Below are 9,389 nucleotides of genomic sequence, written 5' to 3' on the forward strand. Positions count from 1 at the left end.
AATAGCTATGGGGACTCCGTAAGTTCCTACTACCCTCTTAACCTATAATTTCACACCTTTTTGGCTGAGCAAGTAGTCTTTGATTGAAGGAGCATGGGCTGATATTATTAATCTGTGGGTAACATTCCCTCTAGAATCATTTGTCCATGGAGTGCGAAGTGAGTCTTATAGCCAAGGTCTTATTGTGGAATCTTTGACCTCATGTATTACTTCCTGCCTTCTTTATATGACATTAACCGGTACCCTTACCTTTTGGGTTTTTCTTTTTGCCCCTTAGAGTTGACTGCCAAGTGGTGTCGAAATTCCCTCACACAATGGCCTGTATAGCCATTCCTTGGTTTGCCTATTATTAACTGGTATTATGTTGAAGAATATGATGTACATGTGCGCCATCTATTAGTAATCAGCTAATCCTACTTGTTTTGCTTAATCCCTTTTACAATTCCCTTAACATAACTTATAATACTCTAGGTACATAATCTCGTGTCATTGCTTCGCTGCTAATTTGGATTCTTCCATCTCGTGCGATCATACCAGCACTAATGCACTAGATCCCACCAGAATTTTGATGTTAAGTGTGCTTGGGAGATAGTAGTACTAGGAGGGGTGACCCCCTCGGGAAGTCCTCGTGTCACATTTCATTGCAATTCTTGCAATAATGTGCAAGGCATTCAACTTATCCTAAGAATTACCTTAGCATCGTCTAGCTAGTCTTCAAGTTTTGCCTTGCCCTTTCCTCTTTTATCTTACAACTGGTATCAGGGTAGATCTTTACTTCCACCATAACCATGTCCTTTTTGGTCATTTGATTTAACTTGTCTTTGTATCTCTCTATAATGTCTCTAAAATGTCATAACTCCTTTTTATCAAGTACTCCTCTGCTTGGTCTTATGTTGTATATATATATTCATAGGTTGCACCACTACTTTTATACAACCAGTATGATGTAGACGCAGTCTTTTTTTTTCCTGGTCCATCTCGCTTTACATACTACCTTCGCACTAGAACTTGCTCATGCTAACGCTATTCTATCCTATCCCTTTTTTTCCCTTCAGTTATTCCTTGATCTCTTCATTTTATACCATAAGAGATTATCTTTTCTTTTTTCCTTACTACTGGTATGTCATATATCAGCGACCACCCACTCTTTTGACATATCCTAATCTTTACTCAACATGGCCTTGCTACCTTTTAAACGATCCTTAGATCGCTCAGTCTTACCCTCTTATTGTATCCACCTCTTTTTGTATGCACCCATCCATTTGGGTCTCTACCAACGGTTCTCCGCTCGGCCTCAGATATCATAGCTTTTATTCATCTATTGCTGGATTTTAGCCCTTGCTAACTCGTGCCCGCATGGAATCTCATTTCAAGTTTAAGCGTTCCTGTTAACCTGTGATAGTGTTAATTGACTTCATCCCATACTTGTACTTCTCTTGTACACTTCCCCCCTTTAGGGTGTAGCCATGTCATCCTCTATTTATTTTCAACTATTCATACGAATATGATTTTCCCTAACACCTTCGACATACCGCACCATGTTTGCACCTTTTATTAGACCATCAATACTTTAAGTTGCCCCTGCAGCAATCTTAATACCACTATGGGGTGCTTAGAATTCTTGATAACTAATATCCAATCTAGTCCCAGTACTGGTTCTTGAGTCATATAATTGATGTAGTAGTTTGTTCAAAACAACATTCTTTTCTTCCCCATCAGTGATTTGCTAGAGCCCACAATCATTTCAACTTTTCCATTCGAGAGCACTTGTATTCTAGTGGACCATATTTCTAACTTTGCTACGACACTATCCTCGTCCCAGTGGATACCACTTGTTCTACTTAATAGACTCATAACACATCAATGGTCTTGCAGAGCTACCTTTCTCATCCTTGAGGGGTCTTACTATCCCCCCCATTGGATTCCCATATTCACCATACCTCTTTATGTCTCATCAGTTTTTATCTTTGTCAGGTATGTGAGACTAACTTCCAATCCTCCTCAGCCTCATGTCAATTTTACTTTAATAGTGGTATTTTCTTCTCTCCTCTTTGTGCTACACCCTCAGCTCGTAGCCATCTATCTCTTTTTCCGTCCGATACTTGTACTTAGTCGATCACGTCTATCTTGAGTATTTCCTATAGTAGTCCTCCTATTCTTCCCATTCATGGCCATTCTGTGCCTGAGGGTTTTCATATTACTGCTATAACCCATGGGAAAATAATTCCTTATTATCACCGACTATTTTAAATACTTAATATGTTACCCAATATATGATACACATGGCTCTGGACAGCCCATCAGCTCATGTCTTCCATCCATAGATTGCTTCAGTCTCTTAAGAACCAATAAAAGGTTATCATAAAGCGTCCTTCGACCACCACTAGAAGGAAATTAAAAACCAATAGGCATCACGGTTCTTCTTAGCATTTAATTCTTACAGTTTCCCTCTAGGTTCATTCTTAAGTTGTGAGAAACTTATCCAGTTCACCACTAATGGTTAGTGGTTCTGTGCCTTCCTATAGGAGTGGACCCCAATTCCTGGACACTTCACCCCCTCCCTCAATAGGAGTTTTCTTTCAACTTAAGACTTCCTAAATAAAGATAGGGCCCCCTTACCGATAACACGGAGGGTACCCCTCTGGCTTTAGTTCATTATAATAAGGGCAATCGGTATCCACTTCCAAGTTGTATCTCGTTCCCCTTTCAATTTCAAAAATAATTGGCAGAGTTTACTCTATATTTCTTTCTTATCCCAAACCTGCACTCAGGAATTACCAACAATGCCATGCGAGGCCAATGTATATATACATCCATATCATACTATATCACAACCATAACACCTCACAAGGCCAATATGTGCATGTGTTTATAGCATCTCAGTTTATAGCCATACAAGGCTTCCTACATTAAACCAAACCAAAACTAAGAAATTTCCTCATATAGCCAACAAAACTATACCTATCACCCTTCTATACCTGTAGTCAATCAGTCCCTAGTTCGACTTGGTGACCTAGGAGATGAAGTATGTTCCCCGTATCCATCCAGTTTCCACTTTCTTATCTGTCCCTCATCATCTTCCCCGCTTGAATTGGAAAGACATTATAGCCAGGTAATTCCTGGTTCATCGATGACAAAGATAAAGGGATCGAATATACCATAAGACTTACCGTGGAAGTCGGCCTAACATAGTGCTCTGTCATGAGAGCAGCTGGCATGGCTTCCGGAACCACTTCCCTGGTCGTCAAATGCTATAAGGACTCTGTCATTGGGCCCTCCGAGGGATCGGTATCCATAACATACTTAGGTTCTTCGGAGGGATCAGTCTCGATCGAATAACTAGGGCTCCGCCTTCTTGGTCCTAGAGCGTGAGGTCCCGTATATACCCTGGGGGCCTTCTCCACACCCTCTCTATTGTTTATATCTGATCTCTTCATTTTCTAACACCGTTTGTACCCACCTGCAAGAAAAGGGGCCAAAACAAGCTTCTTTTATAGGTATGGCCGCACACATAGTAATCTGCTAGGGAGGGATTATCCTAATTGACAATTCTATCGCACGGTCTAAGATAAGAAAGAAAGGTAACATCCTAAATGTATTGTAGCCTCCTATTTATAGATGAGGTTCACCACACACCGATACACAAGACTCTACTAGACACTGTCTGTAGACATTCCAAGGAAGGACTGCTCTGATACCACTTTTGTCATGACCCAACCTCGTAGGCCGTGATGGATGCCCGAACTGGACACTCATGTATACCCTTGCTAGCTATAAGCAAACTTGTCCCCTATTTGAGTCACAATGTATAAATATACTAGATAACACCTCAGTCAGCACGACGATCACGATAGGGGAAAAAGTCCCCCAAAACATAAACCATATCCGCACGACTATACATACATACCTATATAACCCATATACAACCCACACACATATCTACAGACCTCTAAGAGTATAATGATAACATAAGGTGGGACAGGGCCCCCACTATACCTGTGAACAAATAAATACATGCATTGAGGCTTAGTACCAAAACTAGGCCCCGGCATGATAAAGCGCTTTCGAACTGCAGATCGGGATACCTATGTTGACGGATCCTCAAGGTTAGAGTCTGTACCTACGGGCTTGAATGCATCCCCCCCCCCGAGAGAGGAGGGTCATTACGACATATGTACTGAGTATATAAAGCATAACTGAAAACATATTTGAAATAAAGAGAGTCAGGGGAATAAATGTGATACTTAAGAAGGCACTGTACCTGTACTTGTAAATTATAAGGAAACATGCATGCTCACATATATAATGTAGCAGGCCCTTTAAAGGGCTCGGTGAATCATAACTGTAGGACCATCATAGGCCCGATGCCATTTCCACCTTATCATATCACATCCTCACATATATACATACGTACCCGGCCCTCTAGTGAGGGACTCGGTGAGTGGATTATGTCATTGCATTACCATGTCTTCATATAATGTACCCGGCCCTTTAATGAGGGACTCGGTGGATAATGTAGTGAACTACGCACAATTTCGTATCCGGCCCGGGACTCGGTGATAGAAGGGTTATGGTATACATGAGTAGAGTAGTGAGTAACCATATGCAATTTAAACCATCATTGGAGACTTGTTGAAATAATCAAAATGAACTATCATTCAAAAATTAAGACAATAGGCATAACAAGTACCTTTGGAGTGTCATTATGGTTTGCATAGAAGTAGCAATTTCGGAATCATCTACTCGTATCAAGGCATAATAAAATATCTTTTGGAAGTCAAGAAAATGGTCATCTTAGTGTCTTTGAGAATGGGGGCTTCCTTGGGTTCACATATACTTCGTCTATATGTTTCATAAAGTTCATGCCAAAAAAAGAAGATTAACTTTACCTACTTACTACTTCCCAAGGTATAGAAAAACTTTCGAAGCCATAGTTCAATTATTGGAAGAGTTCTAGATTAAAGGAGTGAATAAGAGTCATGCTTTATACCATAACATAAATTATACGAACTTAGGATGGTTGGACACTTTCACATAAATAGAGGCAAAAGGACATAAGTTCTAGAAAATTAAAAATGTTAGCCATCCTAGTGTACTTAAGAATAGGAGCTTCTTGTAGACTTTGTGCATTCTTCATCTGTTGTTTTTCTATGGGTCATGAAAAAAGAAGAAAGAATATAAGTTTTACATACCCTCTACTTTCCCTCATAAAGTCATTATATAAATATATCGTACCCGGTCTGTCATGAGCTCGGTATCATAACTTTCTCATTGCTTTACCATACCATCATATAACGTACCCAACCCATTATGGGACTCAGTGAGTAATCATAGCATTATCACATTGTAATTATGTCAAATACATATCAAGAGGGAAGAAGGGTAGCTTTACATACTTTTGCCAAAACATGCCAAGAGAAAGCTTCACATACCTTTTCAAGGACTAATCGAAATCCGGCTTGTCTTGATACCTCCTTAAACTATTTGACATGAAAGTAATACTAAGGTTAATAGCCTTTCATTTTCCAATATCCCACTCTACAACCAAGTACTGATACGATTCATTTCCTATCATTACCCTCTACTAATTTTTTTACTAGTTCCGAAGCTACCAAAAATCGGATAGCATTTCCCCTATAACTTTAACATCTCCGAGATTTCGACTCAGACAAAATATCAACAACCATACCAAAAAAAACAACCAGAAGCATATTTACAAGTAAATCATATCGACATTACACAATACAATCTCCAAACAACTAGCTCCAACTACGATACCAAAATAGAGTTTTTAAATCTTTATTTCACAAAATCTTTAATCATACCAAATGGAGGAACATGTGGATAAAACCAGAAGAAACCACATCCTTTTTAAAAAACTTTACGTCCCTACAACACACAACCCAACCAGATGCAACCACAGCATCACAACGGCAACACACTACGCGACTTCGAATTAGCTACTACGACTTTAACTTAGTTTGCTTCTAGAGTCTAGCATCCTTATGCAATTTTTCCACTTCCAACATTATTTAAGATATGTAATATACCTAAAAAAACATCATCAATTCCAATTTGAAAGAGAAATAATTACCTTGCCCGAAACTCATCAGACTCGTCGAAACTTGCCACAAAAGTTCCCTTAGCGTGCCCAAAACCTTGTGGCTGCTTGCTAACATTTTGGTGCTGATCCAAACCATAAATTTACATTAATAACACCTTAATACCACCATGTTATACCCTAGATAATTAATTCACGAAACGAAATTGAAGAACTTACCCTTTTTTGGCTCCAAATCTGTGGCTCTCTTTCTCAAGTTTAAGGTTTCTCCTCTCTCTTGTTCTAGATTCCTCTTCTCCTCTTTTTGTCTCTAGAAGTCTCTTGATAAGATTGACTAGAGTATAAGTATGAACTTAAGTCATAATAATATATATAGAGAGAGAGACCACTTTTAGGGGTGACATGTGTCAATCCCTAAGTGGTGACACGTGCAAGCCCTTATAGGGACAACGCACCACACGTCCAACCATGGGATGCCACATGACATGTGGGGGCACCCCTTACTCCATATGCTGCCACATGGCACTCCCAGCTACTTCCACATGGCACTCCCTCATGCTGCCATGTGGTACCTTTTTTCTCCCTCGTGGATTCATAATCTCGTCTTACTTTATGAACCTATGTAATCCTTGATACATAAGCTTGGTATGTACTTGAGTAACTTAAGCATGTAAGCTTTCCAAGTTGGTGGATTATGTAATTAAACTGATCCCTACAAATCATTATTTAGTCTCCAACGTCTTCCGTATTCTTACAACTCTATTCCCATCTTCTCTATTATAGGGTATCTTATTCCCCCTTCCTTAGAAATTTTTGGTAGCGTTATAGATTATCCGTCTCACATGGTAAATATTAAGAGCTTAAGAGTTCTTAAGGAGTCTTAAGAAGCTTTAAGAAGCTTTAAGAAACTTTACAAAGCCTTAAGAAACTTAAGAGGCTTATGATCCTTCCAAGAAACTTAAGAGCCTTTCAAGAGACTTAAGAACCTTTCAAGAGACTTAAGAACGCGTTCCAAGGTAGAAAGATATGGGGTGTAACAATATCACCCACTTCAAACCATCCCACAGAGGATCTACATCTTCTTCCATATAAGGCTTCAAAAGGAGTCATTTAGATGCTAGAGTGATAACTATTATTGTAGGAAATCTCAATGAATGGAAAATTCTCATCCTAACTTCATTTGAAATCTATCACACATGCCCTTAATAAATCTTCTAAGGTTTGGATTGTTCTTTTGGCTCGTCCATCAGTTTGAGGATGGAAAGTGGTACTTATCTTAACTTTTGTACAGAGACCCTTTTAAAATGACTTCCAAAAATGTGAAGTGAATTAAGTACCTCTATCAGGTATAATTGACAAAAGAACCCCATAAAGTTTCACAAGTTTAGGAATGTACAACTTAGCATAATCTTCGGCACCATAAGAAGTCTTAACCAACAAAAAGTGTGTTGATTTAGTCATTCGGTCTAGAACAACCCAAATAGAATCATATTGTCTTCTACTACGAGGCAAATGCATTAAGAAGTCCATATTCACATCCTCCCACTTCTAGTTAAGAATTTAAATGTCTTTACCTAAACCTCCTGGTTTTTGATGCTTAACTTTCACTTGTTAGCAATTAGGACACTTAGCCATGAAATCCGATGTCCTTGTTCATGTGGTTCCACCAATATACTTCCCTCAAATCATGATACATCTTGGTGGATCCCACGTGAATTGAATACCAAGAATTATGGGCCTCATTCAACATCAATTCCCTTAATCCATCGACATTAGGCACACACAAACAACCGTGGTGACGTAATGCTCTATCTCCCCCTCGGGAGAAAGTCTTAATTGCTTTTTTGGCAACCGACTTCTTCAATTCAACTAACACGGGATCATTGTCTTGTTTGGCCATAACATTCGCCACAAAGATGATTCTGAGCCATTAGGTACAAGAAAAACTCCATAATTGGAATTAATTAAACACACTCATACATGTGCCAATCTATGGGCATCTTTAACGAACTCCCTCTTACTTTCCTCAACATATGCAACAATATCCATGGACAACCAACTAAGAGCATAGGCTATAACATTTGCCTTACCCAAATGGTACAACACATTCATATCATAATCCTTTAGGAGTTCAAGCCACCTTATATGTCTAAGTTTCAAGTCCTTTTGGCTAAACATATATTGCAGGATTTTGTGGTCAGTGAACACATCAAAGCAAAATTTTCAAAGAAAACATAACCACCACAAGTTTAAGATCGTGGATTGGATAGTTCCTTTCATGCACTTTAAGTTTCCTTGAAGCATAGTCTATAATATTACTATGTTACATCAAAACATAACCCAAACTAACACGTGAGGCATCACAATCAATAACAAACACATTCAAACCTTTGGGCAATGTCAAAATAGGAGCCAATGTAACACGATCCTATAATATTTGGAAACTCTTCTCACATTATTTTGACCATTAAACTTTTATCTTCTTTTGAGTTAACCTAGTCAAAGGTAAAGCACTAGAAGAAAACCCTTCAACAAATCTCCTATAATATCCGGCTAAGCCCATAAAGCTTCAAATATCTGAAGGAGATAATAGTTTACGCCAATTCTTTACCGCCTTTATTTTCTTTGGATCTATATTAATCCCATCATCAGACACCACAAGGACAAGAAATGCAACTTCTCTTAGCCAAAATTCACAGTTACTAAACTTGGCAAATAGTTTCTTATCCATCAACGTTTGCAACACATTTCTCAAGTGACCCATATGATCCTCCTCATTTCGAAAATAAATCAAAATGCCATCCATAAACACAAGCACAAATATGTCCAAATATGGCTTGAAAATATGATTTGTCAAATCCATGAAAATAGTAAGAGCATTAGTCAAACCAAATGACATTACTACAAATTCAAAATGACCATACCATGTTCCAAATGCCGTCTTAGAATATCACACTCCCTTACCCTTAATTAGAGACAACCAGAATAGAGATCAATCATAAAGAAGTAAGTTGCCCCTTGTAATTGGTCAAACAAATCATCTATCCTAGGAATTTGAAATTTGTTCTTAATGGTGACCTTATTCAATTGTCGATACTCTATACACATTTGGAGCGACCAATCTTTTTTCCTAACAAATAACATGGGAGCACCCCATGGTGAAATACTTAGCCTTATAAAGCCCTTATCCAACAAATTTGTTAATTTCTCTTTCAACTCTTTAAGTTCCGCTGGAGCCATACGATAAGGAGGAATATAAATAGGTTGAGTATCAGGAAGGAGATCTATGCCAAAGTCAATTTCCCTTTCGGGAGGAACATCGGGCAAA

General features: G+C 38.6%; 1 pseudogene; it reads left to right on the forward strand.

The window, feature by feature from the left end:
* Nucleotides 1-520: 520 nt before the first annotated feature.
* Nucleotides 521-640, forward strand: LOC129871773 (5S ribosomal RNA; annotated as a pseudogene).
* Nucleotides 641-9,389: the final 8,749 nt, after the last annotated feature.

This window comes from Solanum dulcamara, chromosome 10 (genome assembly GCF_947179165.1).
Source record: "Solanum dulcamara chromosome 10, daSolDulc1.2, whole genome shotgun sequence".
Taxonomy (NCBI): Eukaryota; Viridiplantae; Streptophyta; class Magnoliopsida; order Solanales; family Solanaceae; genus Solanum; species Solanum dulcamara.